This window comes from Oreochromis aureus, linkage group 18 (assembly GCF_013358895.1).
Source record: "Oreochromis aureus strain Israel breed Guangdong linkage group 18, ZZ_aureus, whole genome shotgun sequence".
NCBI classification, from domain to species: Eukaryota; Metazoa; Chordata; class Actinopteri; order Cichliformes; family Cichlidae; genus Oreochromis; species Oreochromis aureus.
Window position 1 is genome coordinate 19,150,991 of NC_052959.1, and position 23,529 is coordinate 19,174,519.

General features: G+C 37.9%; 1 protein-coding gene across 1 annotated transcript in view; it reads right to left on the bottom strand.

Moving 5' to 3' along the window:
• The window catches only part of pth1r (parathyroid hormone 1 receptor), a 52,732-nt gene that overhangs the window by 27,181 nt on the left and 2,022 nt on the right, over positions 1-23,529 (bottom strand). The gene's annotated exons all lie outside the window — the stretch shown is intronic.

Genomic DNA, 23,529 nt, shown 5'->3' on the forward strand with positions numbered 1-23,529 from the left:
CAGCTTCTGAACGTTTTATATGAGGGTGACGTGGTAACTCAGGTGTGGTTTTCCAGTCAGGGAAACTTTTTCCATTCTAATAGGTCACAGTGACTGACTTGCTGTTTGCCTGTGGATCACTTTCGGGCATTGACAAATGTGACTGTATTGAAAACGACAACATTAATTTTTAACAGAGCATGACAAGAAGAGTGGAAATGAAAAAACAGGCCGCCTAAACTAAAGGCTAGATCACCAGGATATTTAATGCTGTCATGTAGGCACTATCATTGTTCTCTGAGCCACACTGCAGCAAAACTATAAGACACATAAACTAACATGTATGCCGTACAGTGCGCCTGGAGGTGCGGCTAAAAAAAACACACACACACACAGTCTTGTTTTTTTGGTCCAGTGATCCAGAGCAAATAGTGCAAATTAAAGACAGACGTTTACTCAGAGCAGCTGACTCCCTGGCTGCAGTTGCATCTGTCGGTTTCAGACACAAATTACATGTCTGGATGTGAAGAAATCGAATTTTGCTTCTATGAATGCAAGAAGCAGAACACTTCAAATAGTAACGAGTAATTATTTTACCAATGAGAAAGACACAGCAGGGAGAACAAGGTAAATCTATGCATAAATAATTTACCTTTCTAAACATTTATTACAGCCATTTTGGATCAAGGGTGTATGTTTTTTTTAAACGTGTGACACAATGCATTATAATGATATAATGATTATGTCTGATTCTATCTCTAAATATAAGTAATATAATTGATTTTCTCTCATTTCTCTGAAAAATCTTATTTGAATCTCTACAATATTTGTTAATTTGTTCAGACAGATGTTAACTAAATAATTTGTGTACCTTATTTTTAAGGTATGCTTGTTATACTGCTCATTAACCGGAATATCTAATCAGTCAAATCAGGCAGCACGGTGGCACGGTGGTTAGCACTGTTGCCGCACAGCAAGAAGGTCCTGAGTTAAATTCCACCATCAGGCCGGGGTCTTTCTGTGTGGAGTTTGCATGTTCTCCCCGTGTTTGCGTGGGTTCCCTCCGGGTACTCCGGCTTCCTCCCACCGTCCAAAGACATGCAGCTTGTGGGGATAGGTTAATTGGATAATCGAAATTGTCACTAGGTGTGAATGTGAGTGTGAATGGTTGTCTGTCCCTGTGTGTTGGCCCTGCGACAGACCCAGATACCCGTCCAGGGTGTACCCCGCCTCTCGCCCTATGACAGCTGGGGAAGCGGAAGCGAATGGATGGATCTAATCAGTCAATCACATGGCACCAGCTCAGTGTGTTTAACCAAGTAGCCATGATCAATTGAGCATGAGAATGTGAAAGAAAGGTGATTTCAGTAAATTTGAATGTGTCAGATGGGCTGGCCTGGTTATTTCAGAACCTGCTGATCTCTACAGAAAATATCCATGGGTGGCAGTTCTCTGTTGATGTCAGAGATCAGAGGAGAATGGCCAGACTACTTTGAGCTGATAGAAGACAGCAGTAACTCAAATGACTACTTGTTACAAGCAAGGTCTGCAGAAGAGCATCTTCGAATGCACAACATGTTAAAGCCTGAAGCAGATGGGATACAGCAGCAGAAGACTGCACTGGGTACAACTCCTGTCAGCTGAAAACAGGATACCGAGGCTATAATTCACACTGGCTCACCAAAATTGGACAACAGAAGATTGGAAAAACGTTACCTGGTCTGATGAAACAACATGAAAGCTGATGTTTGCATTCTAATATTTGTGTTCAAGCCTCTAGCTACAGATAGAGACATCTTATGAAAAATACGTTTTGGTAATAGACATTTACTCTATCTTAAACTCTTTTTTGTGAATATAGAAATACTGGAAGTGAGCTTACTCATTCTGCAACAGTATTTCATATTGTATTCTTCTTATTTATAATTTAGTACAGCCGATTGTGGTGGTGTTTATTTAAAGTATATGAAATTTTACTGATAACAGCAGTTAAAATGTTAAGAACCAACCATAAAAATGGTTTTACCAAAAAACTGAAGTACTGAAATAAATTACAAGAATTTTACACTGGTTCCTGAGTACAACATTTAAGTTATTAACAGTTACTATAGTAGATGTACAGTCTACTAAGAAGTATTTATAGTTTTGCAGTTGGCAATGCAACTCAGTACAGGAACCAACTGTTGTATAACAAGACTTTTCCAGCCGTCTCTTGTGCCTGTTCATAATTAGAAATAAATAACTAAGTACAGATAGGAACAAAGACATGTATACTTTGTCTCTAACAGAAGTACGCAACTTCACGAGGTTTAAATTTAACTGTAAATACCAAGCCGTTGTGGGTTTGCTCCATACAAACCCACAATACCTCAATCCATCAATATTTTCACTACTTTCAGCCCTGAAATAAGGATGTCCAGTCTGAGAACTGAATAAGGTTACAGAATGAAGACGTTTATGGCTTTGCACAGTAAACAACCACAGATGGAATAACATTTTACCGCAGGCGAACAAGGATAGATACTACCTGTTTACTGTACTAACTAAGCCAATATAGAATATTCCACTGACAGCTTCTGAGACGTTCACACTATTTTCATCTAAAAAGCTGCCTAGTGTTACTTTAGGTAATGACCAATAGGTAACCAGAAACAGTGAATTTGGAAGTTATTCTGGTAAGAATAACACCACTATCATTACTCTGTCTATTTGCGGACAGGTGACAAATTAAACTGAGAACTTAAACTGACTGAGAACCTCACAGACATATGTGACAAATTAAAGGAAAAACACTGAATGTCTAACCTCTACATTAAGGGGATTCAGGGACTGTTATGCTGCAGAAGGCGTTATCATGATCATCTTTATCTTGAGATCATATATTTCTTTTCCGATACGAGCGATCACTTCCTGCATATTTATTAAAGTGCAGTGGTATTTTCAGTCACCAGATTTTAAGGTAGTTATAGCCTTATGAGAGAATTTGTACTGGCAGATAATTTTCCTCACCACCACCGTAAAACACCAAATGACGGCTCTTTTGGGAGAAGAGATCCTGAGATTTGGAGAATAAGTGACAAGGCGAGCTGAAGCTGCATAATGTATTTTCACCATTTAAATAATTGCATGCATCATGCTGATATATGTTGAATTTTTCCACATACTTCAAATCAGTGTGAAATGTCCGCTAGTTTATTACTTTGAAATCGCAGGGTTACAATTTCTCTAAGTTATTTCTGCCATCTGAGTGAGACTGCTGTTCCAGCACATTAAGAACAAACATCCCGGCCTTTATAGCGGTGTTTAAGCCCCCGTGAAACAGTAAACCAAAATGAGGCATGGAGTTTCAGCTTTCTGTCTTAAAAACCAGACTCCTGCATACAGGGATATAGAGGAGTATCATTTACCATTTCAAGAGGAGAATCTTGGGTAATATGTATGCCCCGTGATTATTTCTGAAAACTATTCCTCCTCCACTGGCCAGAGTCCAAACCGCCAAAGTAAACACACCTCTCACAGGGAGAAACGTGGACATTCTTATTTACTGCATTTCATTCAAAACACAGTATTCTTTTTGTGAAATGCTTTTGAGTTTGTGCCAAAATGAGAATTAGAAAAATACACACCATATAAATATGTGTGTTTTCATCACCGGTCGCTAGAATACAAACTCCACTTGGATAAACCACAAGTTTCTATTTGTCTTTGCAAACTGCAGCTTGATGACTTAAACTGCAGCCCTCTGCAAGAATATAAGACCAATACTGAGAGAACTGTATTTAGGGTGCTCAGTCAAGAGAGTGTTTAACCGCTAGGATGAAATACTAACATTATACAGTGTGGGAGTGAAGGCACATTTACAGTTTAGTTTTAGTTTTCTATTTTCAGCATTTGGTCATTAATGCAAGTTGTATTTATCTGTCAGAGATTGATTTGTCTGGCATGACAGTTGAATATTTTCAGTGTCCATTTGTTGATTTTCAAGTAGTTTGCACCAAAGGTTAAAAAAAGATTCTAATAAACTGTCCATCAGAAATGTGTCATATGGCTAGACGCCATGCATACATTGAGTGGAGACACTGGGTTTCCACTGCATTACCAACAGCCTTCATTGCGGACTGCCTTGCGCTTTTTATTTCTTCTTCTTTCTTTTTTTGAAGAAAGTTGTGGCTAACCAAAGTCATTTCCTGTAATGTCCTACACGGAATCAGAGAGTCAAATGCTGGAGCTTGTGAGGTAGATTTTCATTAGAAAAAACAAAACAAAAACTCGAGTATCCAAAAAGTTTAAATGAACCACAAAAACCACTGGATTCAATGGAGTATAATTATCTGCAGTGAGTCAACAGTGTATTTGGATTCAAAATAAAGCTCAGTGATCTCATTAGTACTATCTCAGACCATGAAAAAGTTATATCAAAAACACAACATAAAGCAAGTTCCAAATATCATGACGGCAAAGACGCAAGTATTTTTGAGCAAAACACGGCTTGACCTTTGTACTGATCTCCCAGAAAGTTGAATGTAGGGACAATTCCTCTGCCAAAATTAATATACTTTATCCTCGAGCTAAGCTCAGTGGGCAATAAAAAATGCATCCCATCAGCTTTGATTACTTTCAAAAGTTCGTTAAAACTGAATTGTTGAAATCCTGCCTATACACAAGCCCCGTCTATGCATTTTGGCTTTTTACATGCATGTAGAAGGTGTTGTAGGTCTCTGAAAAACTTCTTCCATGGTTAAAGATGTTCAGGCACTCCATTTCAGCATTTACACGTGCACTAGGAAAATGCAGATTTTAGCTTTCAGTGTCAAAGGTGTGCATTTTCATCTCCTTTTTCAACATCAGACTGTCCTCCGTGTTATTGTTTAAAAGGCTTACGAAAAGCCAACATTTCTATAGAGTTGGGGTTATATCACCAGTTTTTGGGGACACTCCAGTTTACGCTAATAAAACAAGAGTCTAAGAGAAAGGATTAATGATCTGCAAGAAATAATCATCGGCCAGAATCTTTTTTTTTTTTTTCTTACTTTTTTTCAGCTATAAACAAAAATTAAATCCACAACCCCAAAAGTTCCAAAGCAAGAACTCAATGCTGGAGATAAAAAGAGACTACATAAACTAGCTATGAGCTTTTTTTTCCAAATCAAGAAGAGTTTTTGCATTAATATAAATGAATGTTTGTAAATACATGTTAGGGATAGCTGAAGCTGGCTCAAAATTCAGTCTGGACAATTGTTAAATATATATATTTTTTGTGAGTAATGTCTTTGGTGAAGGTGAGTAAAAATGTGTCAATATCTTAGCTATTCCTAGAGCTGTACTCTTCTGGACAGCTGATGTGCCTGGAATCTGCTGGAGCCACTCTTCCAGCTTGGGCGTTATAGGTCTTATTGCTCCTACCATTGTGGGGACCACTTTGGTCTTTACCTTTCACATCTGCTCCAGTTATTCAGCCCCTGTTACTTGCCTGTTTTTTGTGCTTTTCTAGCCACTAGTCAGATTACTTTATGTCCACCACTTCCTCAATCTGTCCATGATATATCCAATGCAGTGGCTTAGTCTTCCATGATAGTTTCTCATCACTGTTGTGTCTTGAGTTATGAAATCTTAGAGCAGCTTATCCCTGGAGTCATCTTTCTAAAGCATTCATTGATGTTTCATGGTTTTTCCTGGATTCTGGCTCTGCCCTCCTACTTTCTGTTGACCATAAAGCCTCAGTGTGTTGGACTTTGGGTAGAGAGCACCATATGTTGTAAGGAGTTTTCATGTCTTGACATCAGTGGCATTTATGTCCTGCTGTGGCCATCTTATTATTCCAGCTGAGTAACAATCTGATGAGTGGTAGGTCATATGTATTAATAGTTCAGCTCTTATTCCTACTGCTACCTTCTCAGGGCCTGTCTTACCTACTGGAAATATTTGACTATGGTTGATCTTCATGGATCTTTATTGGGGTCCCTCTTGGCTTATGCGATACCCATGTGTTTGTAGCTGTCCTGTATATCTGCCATTATGTCTTCAGGTATCTTCACCCCTTCACCCTTGATCACTTTACCTGTCTTTGCAATTTTCTAGCCACACTTATCCAGCCAAATGGTCTAAAATGTTGTCTTCCACTGAGTTCCTGATTGATGTTATAAACACACTTTAACTTCCATAGTGCCAAACACTCCAGTATCAACATGTGGGGCATTGAGTCGTAGGTTTTCTCGTAGTGCATCCAGACAGTGCTGAGAGTGGTCTCCCTGGTCTTACAGCCCTGGTGTAGTGCTCTATTAACCAGCAGTTGGTGTTTTGGCCTTTTGGTATTATTTTCAATGCCTTTCTGAGCTGTGCTCATATGTTGACTCATGTGCCTACTCAGCTTGGTTGCTATGATGCCTTAGAGGAGCTTCCATGTTGTAGAGAGGGAGCTAGTTGGCATGGTAGTTTGATGGTGTCATAACCTTGCAGGGATGTTTCATTACTGTGTTAGCAAGTCAAGAGGAGTACCTGCTAGTAGCAGCCTGCTTCTTTGTGTTGCTAGGTGTTGATGGAGTACCACTTCTTCAGCCAGTTGGTGTGGATGTCAGATCCTGGTGCTATCAGCCTTTCATTCTGGAGACACCTAATAAGATTTTTGCCTTTGTGTTGTTAACTGGTTCTTTTTCTGGGAGGTTGCTGCTGGATCTTTGGCGAACAGACCATTTATTCTCTTGGCCTTTGCTTCTCTGGTCTATCTCTTCAGCCTAGTGACCACAGTTGTAAGCATTTGCTTGGTAGTTTCTAGAGCCCCCAATTATGGACATTTTTTGTCATTCCCATCCATCCAGTACCCACATCTCATAACGTTTATAACATCCTTCCAAGTTTCCCTGATTTTGGCTTCCAGCCTACCTTTCCATAGGGGCTTTCTCTATATGCATTCCTGATCTTATACCCAAGTGTATCTAGGATTACTGTAGCAGTGGCATATATGAGCTCATTGGTTACAGTGATTTCATATTTAAAAATACTACCAAAATTGTGGGTAAAAACCTTAACAGCCATGAAAGCAGAAGAAACTCTGAAAAAAAATTTCTATAACTCACTGAATTATTTTAGGCCAAACTTCACATGACTTAAAAGGCACTGGACTCACACACATGCTGTCTTATTTCAGTTCAGTGTTTGCAGATGTTTTCACTGTCAACATAGAACCTCTCATCACAACTCTGGCAGCGTTTTCAGTGGAAACCATATTAATTTTTCTATCAGTTCAGAGACATCCAATAATGCTTCTCTGTTAGACAATTCATCTGCGAAGATAAGGTTTTTTAGGTAATGGTCATAAGTAAGGCTTTCCATTCCAGATCACACTTCATCACATGAATGATAAATACTACACAGATAATATTTACTCTGGTTGCTGTGAAGCGCCTCAATTTTAGGAATACAGCTGAATGTTTGTTTTATGTACTTGTTTTGGTCATTTGCCATTCTTTACACCATAGGCTAACATCTACTTCCTTGTTGTTGGCATGTGTTCAAAATTTGATCCCAAGGGCTTTTGGACTTTCCTGCATGTTTTTTCTTCACAAAATAGCAAGGTTCTAGAAAATTATAACTTCGCTGAATCTAGTGTTTAATGGGCTGTCTACTATCTGGAAAAAACATGAATATGTTACTTTTGACATATTGCGCCACATGAATGTTTTAGCGGATGAGGTTCCTGGATATTATAAACTCTATGAGTCAGTGCCACTCCTCTTCAACTGTGCAATTTGCATTTGATGATAAAAACCACAAACCACAAGACTGGTTGTCCTTTGGAAATGCTCGCAGACCACATTCTGACTTAAAGCAGCATTTAGTTCCTAATTATACCCTGCTCTGGTCGTAAGCCTGAAGAACAGCACTTTTGTCCTTGATGGAAACATTGTGTGTGCTCCGAGAGGCTGCACACAAGGCAGATAGCTGTGACTGTTGTTCTCACAAATTAAAAAGGGATCATTCTTGCATTATATAAGTGATTTAATACAGCAACTACAGACTGTTGCTTTAGCAAAGCAATATAAATGCACCATTTTAATTTTCATCAAAAGCTTAAAAACTACTAATGGTAATGCAACAGTCAAATGCAGTAGACATTTCATAACGTCTTAACGGATGTCACAAAACAACTGATGAAATAAACGAAACAACGCTCACAGGTCACTGGGCCTCAATAGCAAAATAATGCACTGCCATAAATGCAACTTTATGCATGAAATAAGAGGATTATAGGTTAAAATATACATTTTAAAGTGGATTTAAAACCCATAAAAGGCTTTCTTTGGATGTGTTTTTTCAGACCTTACATATGTAGCTTTACAGTGCAGATCGCCATTAATGGATTATGAGACCATCTCAGTCACAGCTTGGCATTACAGCCATTACCCTTTAAATAACATCAGCTGATGTAAAACATAAGTAGGAATTAAATGCATGACTGAAAACAGACTTCAATCAGTCAAAATTGATTATTCCATTTTTGTCATCTGTAACAGTAATGAATGATGTCAGGTTTGTGGGTCAATCCAATCATATACCTGCAAATAGCCTTGCCCTAGAGTAATTGTAAAAACTAACTAGGTGAGGTTGCAGAAAGTAGGATTATGCAATATTTATTACCATGGACAGCAGAACAGACTCATCCATTTTTAAATGAGACTCCCCACAAAAATACAGACTGTAGCAAGAATAAGAAACACAGGTTAAACTTTGAAACATCTTAAAACTTTCTAAAGGTAAGTTTATTCAGACATTTATGAAAAAGTTACATCAATGAATGATGACAGTAAAAAGACTCAGGTGAGGTCTCCAGTGAGTTTCTTTCATTCTAGTCAACTTACTCATATCAGCATCTTTTCTACTGCTATATTTGTTTTGCTGTTTGATCCAATAATTAACAGTGAATTCACATAATACACAGAGTCTTGTCTATCTCGCTGTCAATATTATGCCTACAGGGAGTTTTTCAATTAGTATCACAAAGCCAACTTTTACAATTCCAAATGAGTGTGAACCACCACTGAGCAATCTCAGCATGCACACTGCATGCAATGCAGACAATGTGTCAACACCAAACAATGCAATGCTGTCTGTTTAACACAGTCAGTTAGGGCTGGGTAAAGGAGGATATATATATATATATATATATACACATATACATATATATATATATATATATATATATATATATATATATATATATACATATACATATACATATATATATATATATATATATATATATATATATATATATATATATATATGTGTGTGTGTGTGTGTGTGTGTGTGTATATATATACAGTATATATATATATTGAGACAAGAAAGCTTTGTCTAGGGGAAAAAGGTAAGACAGCTTATCCTTTTAATAAGTCTAAAAGTAATTTATGGACATGCTAGAATTTTTGCATCTTTTCACAAGTCTACCTTGAATAACTATGAATTATTATAATTTTAGTGAGGAAGGGGATGAATACAAAAACACAACACATACAGAGGACAGCACTTCAATCAGCCCCTTTTCCACTGTTAACCAAAGGGACACCAAGGGGCCCGCTGCCCGCTAAGAACTAGGACAAGGGCACTTTTTGCATAAGACCCCTCATCATAACTGCCTTCCCAATAAAAAGCTCCAAAATTGTGGACTAATTAGGCATAGCTTAATCACCCAAGGTGTCTCTCATTGCCTGTTAATATTGCACTCTTCTGATTTGCTTATTAAGGAGGCCACTTAGAGTGAACCTCTTGCAGATGGTCACCTTGATTGAAGTGCTTTTCAGGGCAGTCAATCTATTACAATATAATTTCAAATCAAAAGCAAAGGAAAAGTCATGCTCTCAAATTTAATAGAACCGCACAGAGAGTAAGAATTATACTCCACGCTAATAAACTAACAATCAATATCAAATACGTATTTGCTTCAGAGTGTAATTAACACGGCCATGCAACCACACTAAATGCAGTGGAATTATTTCTAGATCAAGACTACATAATGTGCATTTTTTCAAATTTCTGAATTTCTACAATGATAATAATCAAATCTGACAGCAGTAAATTTTCATGACCTGCAATATGATAATTAAAATAATCTTATGTTGCATATACAATTGTAAGAGTTGAAATAGTCTTCCAGGAAAAATACCTATACACAAAAACACAAACTATTAAGAAAGACTGAATAAAATTCAAACTGCATTTTCAATAAAGCCGTAATTCATACTCCTGAATTTTCTAAATACATTAAAACATTTATGTAATTTCTCAAATTTTAACTTCACTAAAAAATGCCTGAAAAGGTTTTCTGATTCTATAAAACCTTTAAATGAAATGTAAATATATTTTATTATGGACTTATTGGCGATAAACATATACAGAGGATCTCTTTAATAAAACATTTAAGGATTTAATGTATTTTTTAAACACTAACATTAATGCACACGAATAAGATGCACTTTATTTAGCAGGGAAAATTAAAGCAGACACAGGCTACACTGTTTGTGCTGTACTCCAGCTGAGAGGCCTGCAGCTGACCTGTCAGCATGAGCCTTCCACACTTTCTTACAAGGCCACTGGTGCTGAGGCCTTCGAACCACGCTCCTGTTTCACTAAACATTACTTGAAACTGTGATTAAAAGGCCTGTGGCAAAACAGAAAAAAGTCGGGATTGTCATGGTGTTGAGTTTTTGTTAAAGTAATGGTTTAATTTGTCTAATTATCTGTTTTCTTTTGAAAGCATTACTTTAGGTGTGTTTGTGTTTGTGCTTGTGCTTGTGCGACTCCAGGTTTTCTCTCTCTTCCTGTCCTTGGTCGGCTTATCTGTTCATCTGCATGTGTTCCTACTTTAAGTGGTGATTATACTCTGTTGTGAACATGGGAAGCTGGAGGCCGTACTCAGTCTTGTGATACTTCATTAAAGCCTGACTGAATGGCACTTATCTAATAGTTGAATTTTAATGTAAACACGAGTTGTTAAGGTCACAGAAAATTTGGAAGCATGTGGATGTCCCCTCATAACCTAGGACTTGCTGTTTGATAACATCACTTGGACCAAAGTGAACCATAGCAGACTCACTATGTGCGCAGGTTTAGCTTACTTGGATGTGCAGCCAACCATATGGCGCATTGCTGACAGCAGCTGGCCCGAGTTCGAGTCCCATCCGCAGCCCTTTTATCGACTGTATTTCGTTATCCTGTATTCATGCATGTGTAATGACAATAAAGTTTGAATCCTAAAGCTTACTATAACATACCTTTTAGTTGCTGCATGGTGTTGTTTGATATACCAATGTTTTCTTCATGTTAGCTGCTTCAACAAACTGAAAATGCCTATCAGACATAAGGATGAGATATAAGGATGTCATAATGGTAGCTATCGACTGTCTTCCGGTTCCAATATGATGCTCAAAAACGTGCTTCTGAGTCTCAGTCCAACAGCAGTGTTATAGGTATAAATTTGCTGTAATATTGTCTTGATGCATGCTCAATCGTCCAGGTAAGTAAATCCCAAAAGGTTGTTTCTGTTCATCTGGACGTAGCGTTTTCAGTTTCTCCCACTGAAAACGCTATGTCCAGATGAACAGAAACAACCTCACTGCAGTGTTATGTGTTTTATATATATTGCAATGACAAAACTCATCATTCAGTTATGAGTAAGGTGACCCCAAGCTCGACTTCAACGCTAGTTTACTAACTTTGTAAAAGAATATGTGAAAAATAAATAGATCCAAGAATATCAATTCTGTGAATTTGTGCTTACTATTAGAATAACCAAAGTCCATGGGACATACATTAAAAATTAAAATCTATTTAAATTTTTAACCAAACTTTCTGACTTAGACTCATTACAGCCCAGTCTGAGAGTCATTACTGCACTTTTCTGTCATCCTGTCACACACAAGCCACAAGTGAAGATTGGCAATAACAAAAGTAAAACCATGTGGCCAAGAAAGAGACGCTCTTCGAGGTTTTCATTGGTGTAAACTCACTTGAACACATGTTTAAAAAAAGCTTACAAAGAAAAGTTGGTTTAATTGCTGCAAAGTAAACACGAAACTGGACTCTGACGAGATCAACCCCATGTAGCCTTTTGTCACTGACAAACTGTTCTTTCAGTCAGGATTGGAGCAATAATCAATCCAAATATCAAATTGGTTCTTCACCAGAAAACAGCAATAGAAAGTAAAAATAAGTTAATAGAGACAAAAGCAACAGCTGTGCTGCAAATAAAGAAAGTTTTTGACCACTTTATTTTTAAGGTGACAGCCGCTCATTCCACTTCTGAACCTTCAAACCTTAAACTAAGTTTGAATTGTTGCGCAACGGGAAAAGGCCCACATCTTTGAATTAAAATGCACCTACTGTTGCAGTGCAGTGATGAATTAAAGGACAGCTGATCCTTTGCATATCAATACTGTTTTCAGAGTTTTTCTCTTTAGCTGATATCGATCCCTGTCAAATTCATCCCAGACAAAACAACGTCTGCCCCGTCACATGCGCTAAACTGAAACCAATATTTTCCCTTGCAGATCAGATAAGCTTAATTGCCCCCCCAGCAACCTTAAAACTTAAATTTTTATCTTTAGAAAGCACCCGTCTGATTTACTATTGAACTCCTTTAAAAGACAGACAATAACAACGGGCAAATCTTATTCATTATAGGTATGCTTCTTTCTTGTCAGAAAAATGGATAGTTATTCAGTCAGTGATTCAGGGGTATTGTGTTTGTAATGGCTAATGCAGCTTCAAGCAGTGAGTAAGAGCATACTAAATAAATGATGTAGACTTTAATGTCTACATTATTTATTTCTCACTATAATAAACAGCCTTCCCCGCCCATCAGGTCAGCTCAATACTCTCAGCTATTGTTCCAAATGCTTGTATGGGAGTTTGTATGATTGAATGCAAGACTGAGACTAACCCTAACCCTCGACAACAACAACACTGCCACACTTGCTGGTTTATTTTGTTTTCTTTTTGTTAAAAAAGGCTGGTTGAAATATATATTACTTACTTAAATAATTGTTTGTTTTTTACAAAGAAACACAATTTCCCACGAGAGAGGACACGTGCATATCTCTTTAAAATTAGATAGAAATGAAATTATTTTATGAAAAGAAGCTAAATTTATTACCTTCATTTATTTTTGATGTATTTTAAACCTTCATTGCATCATGTTTAAAGTATAGTATAGCATTTCTGTAGCCATGAACACAGCTACATCACACAAGGATATTTTGTAGAAATACACTGTGAATATGGAACAATAAAGCTCTGAATAATAATCAGTGTATATGGAGATCATACACCATGCTACATGTTTAAGAATTACATTTTAAATATTGCATCCATTCAAGTTAGTCCACATATGGATGCAGACAGTTCAATGACTGAGTGCCGACAGCACCACCATCCGCTGTAGGACTCATACAGTGCACTAATTCAATATTTTGGTGTCTTTCCGATTTTAAATATTTAATAGTAACTGAATCCACCAACATAAAACAACAAATAATTGTAATAAAAATTTTGTTAAACTGCCCGTTCCAATAAAATAACCCAAATTATTAAAAAAAAAAAATCTTTTAAATGTAATTAATTTTTTTGCCATATTTTATTTCTATTTGTTGCATTAATAGGGCCACATTAATCACAGTCTAGCAAAGAGAGACACAGTGAACCTTAACCAATGAGCAATAAGCTATAATGCTGGAAGAAGAATTCATGCAAAATAATTTGTGACAAAACTTGAAATTAATCATGTGTCTGACCTTCACTACACAATGAACGGTACTTTTTGTAAATGTCAGTCTGAAAACATTCATTAAATCTCTCCACGACCAACAAGTATCTTATACGAAGCACTTAAACTTGAGATCTGTGATGACTCAAACTATAACTTTTTAACCACATTGAGAGGGGCTTGTCTCTAAATGCCACCAGTTTAACACAGAGAAAAGCCCATCCACCCACTGTTATCTGAATTTAAATTGGCTGAGATTTCCCCCTGTACTGCAGTGTAAGGATTTTTTACTTATTGCTGGAAAATCTGGAGCTGTGAACTGCATACTTACAAACCCATAAGCCCCTGAGTTTTGCAATGAAACTAATAAAGGTCCTTTTAAGAAATCCAGCCTCCTCTTAGCCGTAAGCCATGTGCCAGGGGAGTATTCCTGCCCCAAATTTGAACCGCTTCCAAATTACGCAAACAACTGAATCACGTGTGAAATCCTACTCTCTGTGCCCACAGTAATTAAGGAATTGACTTGGAACTGTCTACCAACCTAATTTGTTGTTGCATTTAAAAGGACAGAATGAGACTGGAAGAGTCTGTATATTTGAAATTCAATCCGTTCGCTAACAGTGGGGGTAGGGCTGAGCTGAACTGTCGGTCAATGGCAAAGGCATCTGCATAGCTGAGAATTTTCACATGTCAACTCAACGGAGGTGCTCTGGGATTCCAAGCATATTGCCCGCAAGGAAGTCTGCACCACAATATTGATACAGCGGGTAACTGATGAAAAAAGACTGCATAGGACTCAAACTCGTCACAGAGCTGACAATCAATCAGCGTGTCCCTGACTTCTAGCAATGTTGAGATTATAATACACTGCTGGTCTTAGGTCCAACAATTTCTAGTTCCAATCTTTAAATAAAAACAATGTTCATATTGGTCATTCTCAAGACTGTTTGCATTTGAATTTTGCATGGACTTAATCTTATCAGAGACCGACATGAGAGAAAAGACTATCGCAATGAATTAGAGTACTTCGAAGGCTCAGCTTCTCATCACCACAGAGCATGATGCTGTTAGTCAGCTGAAATTCCACAGGAAAAAATAAATAGAGGTTTTTCTGCTAAATTGTTAAATGCAATTAGGTGAAACATCACTGACATCACCAGCTGGTTTGTCCTCAGCATCTTTGTATAACTGCTGCTCACTACTGTAGCTTTTGAAGAAGCATCAAGAAAAGCATCACTAAGTATAAAGAAGCAGATTTTTACGAGTTCCCAAGGTTAAACAACTAAAGCTGGAGTTTAAGAAACAGTAAATAAAACAAAATGTGATGTTTTCACCAAGTCAAACTCATACAGCAGCATATTTTTCTGGGTGCTAAAGTCCACAGAACATAGGAACCATCATAAAAATATCAGTGAGAAGTGTAACTTTTTTCATTGAGGTGTAAAAGTGGCATTGAGTTACACATATTCTGGCATTCTTCAAGTGGAAAAGTTAAGAAAAAAAAAAGCAGAGGTCATGGTAAGTCAAGAAAACAACCCCTTTCCTGAGTCAAATACTGCCATGGTGTTACCTTACCATGCTGGTGAAACTGAAGACTCGCGTATTAACACATGCGTTATGGGTCTGACTCACAGGCCCTCTGAAAGCGAGCAATGCATCGGTCAATACGCCACACAGATGAATGCACTCCTGAGAGAAAGTTACAAGAATTAGATTATTCTGCAGTTATCTCAGGAGGTCATGTCAGCTACTGAGAGTAAAACTCTCAGCGTGAGGAGAGTATGTGTGTGAAGGTTATTTTTCCCACTACAAGTTGCCTCTGTGAGGTAAGTCTCGTTCTGATCCCACAAAAGTTCAGGCAAACATGCAAACTGACGACAGCAAGTGCATATAGCAACAAGCGCTTACTGAGGTTACACCTCCATATTGCTTAAATCTACAACACGTGCTGTAAAAACCAAATTGCAAAACAGGATGTCTCAGATCTGCCGACCGCATAATCTTATTAGGATGGAGAAATTATATCCTATCCAAGGTGGGTATAAATACCCTCTGTAGAATACCCGCTCTTAAGTCCTTCAGCTTCATGTGCTGCTGTTGATTTTTCGGTCCATCATGCACAATTGCACGATTCTCTCTGTTGTTTGAGGTGTAAATGTGTTATTTTTGGTGTGTTTTCAGTGACTCCACTCAATCGGAGTGCAGTGTCACTGAGCCATCTCCACTCAGCCTTATACTTCCTGTGGTTAGAGCACCATCCATGACTACACCTCCAACACAAGTATAAAAGCTTTCACCTTGCACTGTCATCAAGTCAGCGGTGGAAGTCGCTGCACTTTGCCCTGTAAAGCTAAAACAGTTAAATTGTGAGCTTTCTAATATGAAAATACATAAAGAAATAAAGCAATAAAGACTTTTTCCATCCAGACTTGGATTAAATTTTAAATTCTAAGGAGGACTATGAAATGTTGGGTTTATATGAAACCATTTCAGATGTCCTATGTTCCTTCTGGCAACTTCTTATCATATCATAAAACCCTTCAGATATTAGATGACACTACCTCATATAGCTCTGTGTTTTAGTCTGCAGGTAAGCAGTTGTATAACTCTCTTATCCCGTTTAACATTACAATAATGTGAATATACTCAGCGAACTAACACCTGTCCAAACAGGCTGCTCGCATGCTGTCTCCTTTAGCACGATAGGAGGAGAATGGACACATCGGCCTCTATTGCGTCCAACAGCTCAACTTGTGCGTTCCTGTCAAGAGCACAGGTCATCTCTAGGACGGACAAGCTGAGTGAAACAGAAAGGGCAGAACTAGCTAAAACGCTTGACCACCAAAATCCACAACACAGCTGATAAAACCCATTATATACAGAAAACGGGAAAAAAACATAAAAACTGTGCGCTTGTCATTTCACCATCTTGAAACAAAGAAGCATGATGCTGAGTGTGCGCAAAACATTTTAAGGCTGTAAAAAAGCAGTGAAACATTGAAAATAAGGTAAGAATACATGCCCCAGCCCCCCACAACCCTGAATTCGATGAGCAATTGAAAAATAAAAGGATAAAAATAAGTATATTCTTTCTAAGTTTATAACCTCAATGAGTGTCCTTAAAAATCTTTCATTGAGTTAAAACTTACAAAGATTGCCTAGTACCTAATAATAATAATGATAATACTGATCAAATCTGAAGTGTTATGTATTGCATGATGAATTATGTGTCATATATTGCATTGAAATACTACTGCCATGTCCCTTGATCTTCAGGTCTGGGCTCTGAAGGATCCTGAAACAAAAAACTGGCCTCCTGTGGCTCTCATGAGGCTGATGATTCTGATCCTTTCTTCACTCTCTGTTGCTCACCTCACCCTGGTAGTTTTTGCAGTACGCTTCCTCTCTCACACTGGCCCTGCACTCTATACTGTGAGCATGTTACTGCATATTAAATTCAAAATCAATGTATGAAAAATTATTTGGTCACACAGTGACTCGCTCCATACTAACACCAGGTTCCAACAGCAAGAAATCCATTATTTCCCCACTTGGTTGCTCTATAGCAAAGATCCAATGCCCAGCAGAGGAGTAATGCATTTAAACTCACTGATTAGAACAAACATTAAAGTGCTTTTTCACTAACTAGATTATATTATTTTGCCCTGTGGCCACAGACAAAAGGTAGCAATTTCAGAAGCAAGTATTAATTTGTAAAAGGTATGAAAGTGAAGCAAAAGCAGAGAGGCAGACTGAGAAAAGCGCACACAGCGCAGCACCTCGGTTAGGTGTGGGCACACAAGGCACAGTGACTGATGTCTAGAGATTTCATGCAGCACAAATAGTGCATGGTTAGAAATTGGGTGTAACTCAGAGAGGTGCATTAAATGATCACTGGGAGCTCACTTCAGTGACGACCATTTAAAATGGCTCCTTATCTCGCCTTTAAATGCAGTTATTTTCTGCAAAGCTGCGCTTCTAGTGATGAAGAGAACAAGCTAAAGTGGATCCAATATAAAAGATTCTGTGTTTGAGTGGTAGATGGTGGCGCATCACAAATTTTAAACTCATGTGAACTCACGTGCTAGATTATTAATTACTGTTTTGTTTGTTTGTTTTTTTCCTCAAATGGATTTTGATGGGTCCACATAGCTTGCTCCCTTCCTCCCTTAGCCTGTCCAGTAGTTTTTGATTCGCTCATGATTAGGAGCAATTAGCAAATCCCTCCACTAAGCATAAGCTGCTGAGTTTAAACTAACTGAAAAAGTAAGATGTAAACTGTGTTAAGGCTGAGTGACTTCCTACGGTTATTTTTCTGAGTGCTAAGCAGGTTAATTAATAAGCAACTTATCACAAATCCCAGTGAAAACGGATGAACTCGAGCATAACAGTAGTGCTGTCATGGATTGCTTAAAGAAACCCCTTTGTTGCAAGCAGTAGTCCTTTCTTCATTGTGTGTAAGATTAGATAACAAAGCGTGTATCACATGCTTCAGGTGTAGTCTGAAACTTGGTAACAAACTTGAGTAAATTTTCATGTTAAAACCTCACTTCACTATTTAATCATTGCTGACACACCTCCTACTTCCTCTCCCCTCCATCTTGGGAAATGTAAAGGTCAGAAAGTCCAGCCATGCATCAAACACACACACATTTCCATGCCTATCTTTGTGAGGACACTTATTGACATGATGTATTCCTTAGCTCCTAATCCAAAGAGTACAAGAATGCTGCTCAGTGGCCCTGAAAGCTCATTGTACTGCAATTTGAACAAAAACCAAAGAAAAGAATATTTTAAAAAAGCAAAAAGATAACACACAAGCAAATTAAGAAAACATCTTCAATCTTTCATCACATCACTGCAACATGTTTGGCTCTTCCATTGTGTTTCCTGTAATTGAAGCCTTTTATTTTCTGAGTGCTGCCTCTGTGTTGGCAAATTAGTTATGATATTTTCTTGTGCTTTTCAATTTGGATTTGTTTTCTTGAGCTGCAGTGCCTTTAGCTTTCAGGGCTACCTCAATAACTAAGTGTCTATATAATCACATCCCTTGCTCTAATCTACACCGCATTCCAGCTCGAACTCTAAATCCAAATCTTAACCCTCAAGTAGCCCTTTCACAATTTGTCATCAAGAAAAAAAAAGCAAGCGAGCCTTTCATCATGAAATATTCAATATATGAAGTATAAGATATATATAAATATATATGACAGGAAGATGGTTTTCCCATATAAAATGGCTTCAATCTGGCACACGGTTGACAGTTGTCAGTGAGGTGTCCACTGACATGTGTAAATGGGCCCTGGCAGGCTTTGTTGTCCCTCTCTGTCCTAATGGAGGCTAAACAGAAAAGGCATCGAGATCAAAGCCGCATCCAAACTGTTTGAACTCCCTGAGGAAATGAAATAAAATAGTGGCCGGTGAGGCCAGCATTTTCATCACACTCAGTGCACTGATGGTAATATAAGCAGAAAAACACACATGCAGACAAATATTTACACACTCACTGGCCTCTTTGTTAGGTACACCTGTTCAATTGCTCATTAATGCAAATATTCATAAATCACACGGCACCAACTCAGTGCACTTAGGCATGTAGACGTGGCCAAGGTAACCTGCTGAAATTCAAAGTGAGCGAAAGAATGGGGAAGAAAGTCAGTATGAACGTGGCATGGTTGTTGATGGCTGACAGGCTGCTCCGAGTATTTCAGAACCTGCTGATCTAGGGGGATTTTCCTGCACAGCCGTCTCTAAAGTTTACAGAGAATGGCCTGAGAAAGAGAAAATATGCAGCGAGCGCTCCCAATAAAAATGCCTTGTTGACACCAGAGGAAAACCTGAGCTGATAGAAAGTAACTTAACCATTCATTACAACCAAGGTTTGCAGAAGAGCATCTCTAAATGCGCATGTCAAAACTTGATGCATCTGGGCTAAAGACCACACCGGGTACCACTCCTGTCAGCTAGGAACAAAAAACTAGTGACTACAGTTCACATGGCCTCTCCAATATTGGACAATATTTTCTTGACACACTTTGGGTCTCTTAATACCATTAAAGCATTGGTTACACACCACAACCTACCTGAGTAACATTCCTGAACATGTCCATTCCTTTATGACCACAGTGTATCCATCTTCTGATGGCTAATGCACCATATCACAACACTCAGATCTCAAATTGGTTTCTTGAACATGACAGTGAGTTCACTGCAATCACATGCCCTTCACAGTCACCAGATTTCAAACCAGCAGAGCAGAGAGGAAATACGAATCTGCAGCACCTGTGTGACGCTGTCATGTCAATATGGACCAAATGTTTCAGCTCCTTGTTGAGGCAGCTGTGAAATTAAAAGGCAGTTCCAGTACAAGCAAGTTGTAACTAATGAAGTGGCCAGTAAGTGTATAGATGTAGACAAGCTGAGTGTGAAAAAATAACTGACACAAACTATGAACAGCTGGTGAAAATACGCAAAAAACATTGTCTCTATATAGTATATTGTAGTACAATATAGTAGAATATAATATAGTCAATGAAATATGGTGCAATGTATGAAATGGAAGGAAAATCTTGCGCCAGATAGGCACTATACTGGCTATACAGGCTACACTGTTTTTGGTAGATGATGTACATGTGAAAACAAATTCAAGGAGATGTTGGTAGGACACTGACAAGGAGAAACAATGCAGAGACATTTAAAAAGAAAATGTGTGTCGGATTATATTTTATCGTTGCGTACATCAACACTTAAACATCAGAGGTAAACAAAGGAAACCAAAGAATTCTTAAACTGCAGTTTCCTGAACGATCACCTTACACTGGCTGCAGAAGTCAGCCAATTCCCAAAATAGTGTTTTGTTTTGGTTTTGGGTTTGGGTTTTTTATCATTATTGCTCATTTTCCCTTTGTGAATTCAAACCTTTTAACCAACTACTTTGGATTTTACTTAGGATTTAATAAATAAAATATTTTGTCTTTTTCCAGCACTACCGTCTCATCCATAGTCACACCTGACATAAAAATAAATAAAAAGAAGGGCAAAGCAAAAACGCAGGAGTCAAGGATTCAAAACAGTTGTTCATAAATTAACAGGTGAGACATGGTTACGTCCAACTTTTAATTGAGCATTATACAAGAAGGAAAGTGATGTAACAGCCTATCAAATGTGCAATTACAAACAAATAATAACTTCAACCTACAGGACTGCATAGATGATTCTCTGTTATGATTATGATTATCTTATGTGTCATTACTTTTAATAATTGTAGTAATAGTTATATTTGTATTAGTATTAGAAAACTGTACAACGCTGTTGCACATGAGGGGGAAAATAAATGGACATTTGACTCATTTCAAATTAAGAGACTTACCTTAAATTTCATGGCCAAATGTTTGATAAACAAATAACCCATTCAAATAATGAGCTATCTTGATTAGTGGCAGGCATTATGTCATAATTAAAGAGGCTATCATTAATAACAGTGTCTACAACCACAATCGTTATTATTTTAAGGGGAGTTTTAATCTCGTGGCACGTGTAAGAGGAGCCACTTTTGAATGAAGATGCATTAAGTGTTAGCATTAAGCACAATAAATTAGAAAACAACTTCACCTTTGTACATATGCTTGAAAAATAATCAAAAGTACGGTTGGTAGAGGGCAGTGTGAGCAAAATGATTATTCCGGTAAGTATTTCTGCATTGTAACAAAACTGATGCTACAATCATCCATTGTGTTAACCGCTTCTCCAAGGGCACTGACGCTAGGTGAGGGATGAAGCACTGTTTTTGTTTTTCCTCTCTTTTTGTTCAGTTTTCACTGAACTATTCCAATTTAAAGCAAAGACAACAATTTATCAGCATTTGTTATTAATTAACAATACATAGTGAATAAATATAATTACCACACTGGATCGGCTCTTATCGGAGAAAGTTTGGAGGCTAACTCTGTGCGTGAAGCTGCATATGAAGTAGAATTAAAAGCAGCAATCAAACAGTCTGTCGTTTCAGCAGTTTTCTCTTAATGACTAAGTGAAAAGTACATTTCTGGAATAAATTTAGGAGGACGGTTCATTTCATGCATCTTCAGACACACATATCTTCGCGCAAACACAGACAAGTGGGAGAAAATTATCATAAGTCATATTTGAGATCAGTCAAATGGGTATGCAGAAATGAATTTCAATATTAAAGCCTATTTCACAGATGCAGCAGCAGTTCATTTGAATCAGTAAGGCGATATCTGCTGGCCCTAATTACCAGTGACAGATTGGGATGAGATTATCCGCCACTCTAATCTATGTTATGAATCTCTATTGAGGATGATTCAACAGAGATGGATAAAGCTACTTTGAATGATTATTGGGAGGGGTATTCATTGTTTGCTTTTTGGGGGATCAGTAACTTTAAAGTCTTTTAATTGATGACACGGAGGGTACTTTATTATGAAAATGTATTTTCTGGGTGCTCTGCTCTCCTCTTGGATGCATTCGGCTGTCGACCACAACCGTGATCCCTTCATTTCAAATTGATCAACCATGTCTATGAATATCAATTGAGCTGTTCTCTGGTGAGAAAAACACAGATGTCATTCATCTGTGGGGAATTTAAGAGTTGTGCATCAGTCAGTTCAGTTCGGTATAACTTTGACAAATATCCTCAGGGAAATTGGCGGTCTCTGGTTTAACACAACATTGATTGAACTACTTAATCTAGAATTTTAGCCACAAGGAAAACTGCTGATTCTCTGCACAAAAAAGAGAAAGAAAAAAAAAAGAAACGAAAGGAAAAAAGTTTTGGCTAAAGTTGTCAACAACTGATATTTTCCACACCTAGTGAAACTAGTCAAAACTGCCTTGTGCAATACTAAACATGACAGCCGTCACAGTCAGATTCTGTCCAGAGCTGACATAAACCTTGACAATGTCATGCAGATGCAGTTCCAGTTTGAGTTCTTCCAGTTAGGATCCGAACACATGCAAGTCATCACAGAGGGAAAACACAGTCATGAGGTAAAAATTAAACGCTCACCAAGCTTTCCTGAAAGCAGTGCTGCCTCTTAATAAATGTAATAACTGAGTAAGTGAGGCAGCCAGTCACACAGAACAAAGGCTCTATGAGGCAGTGCTTTGTCCGTCAGCTGTCACTACAGCTTGCCTGCTGTGGTGTAAAACACAATTGAGATATTCCTTGTCAGTCCCTGTATCAGCCAATTTCGTTCAGATAAAAATAGCGAGTACACATTTAGATATTTGTATTTTTAATACGAGGATTCGCAGAGCCTCTGGGAAAGTTGTAAAATGCTGTATTTTGAAAACAGCATGTCTCAATTTTTAAAATATTCCTTCATATTCTTTCTTCAAACACAGACCCAGATTTTTCCGCTCTTAGTTTAGATTCAGTGAACATCTACATCCCGTTTGGTTACAGTCTGGAAAAAAATAAATACTTTTTTTGTGGAGAGGAAGACTAAGCAAACACCAAACTTAAAAACGGGTAAACACCATTCACAGACAGAGCCTTTGAACGACTCAATGTTGAATCAGCTATAAATACACAGCTATGTTATAATTGTTTTCCTCTGCCATCTAAACCAATGAGCCTAGAGGTCCTGCGGTACAGTGATGGACCACATCACTGGGAAAATGCACTGTACCTCAGAACCTGGGCGAACTGCCTATTGAATGCACAACAGCCTCAGCCAAAACACACAGAACCAACTTCGTGTGCTGCTCTGCCTGCACAGTGTGTTTGTGTGTGTGTGTCCCTGTGTATGCAGACATTCTAAATACAACTA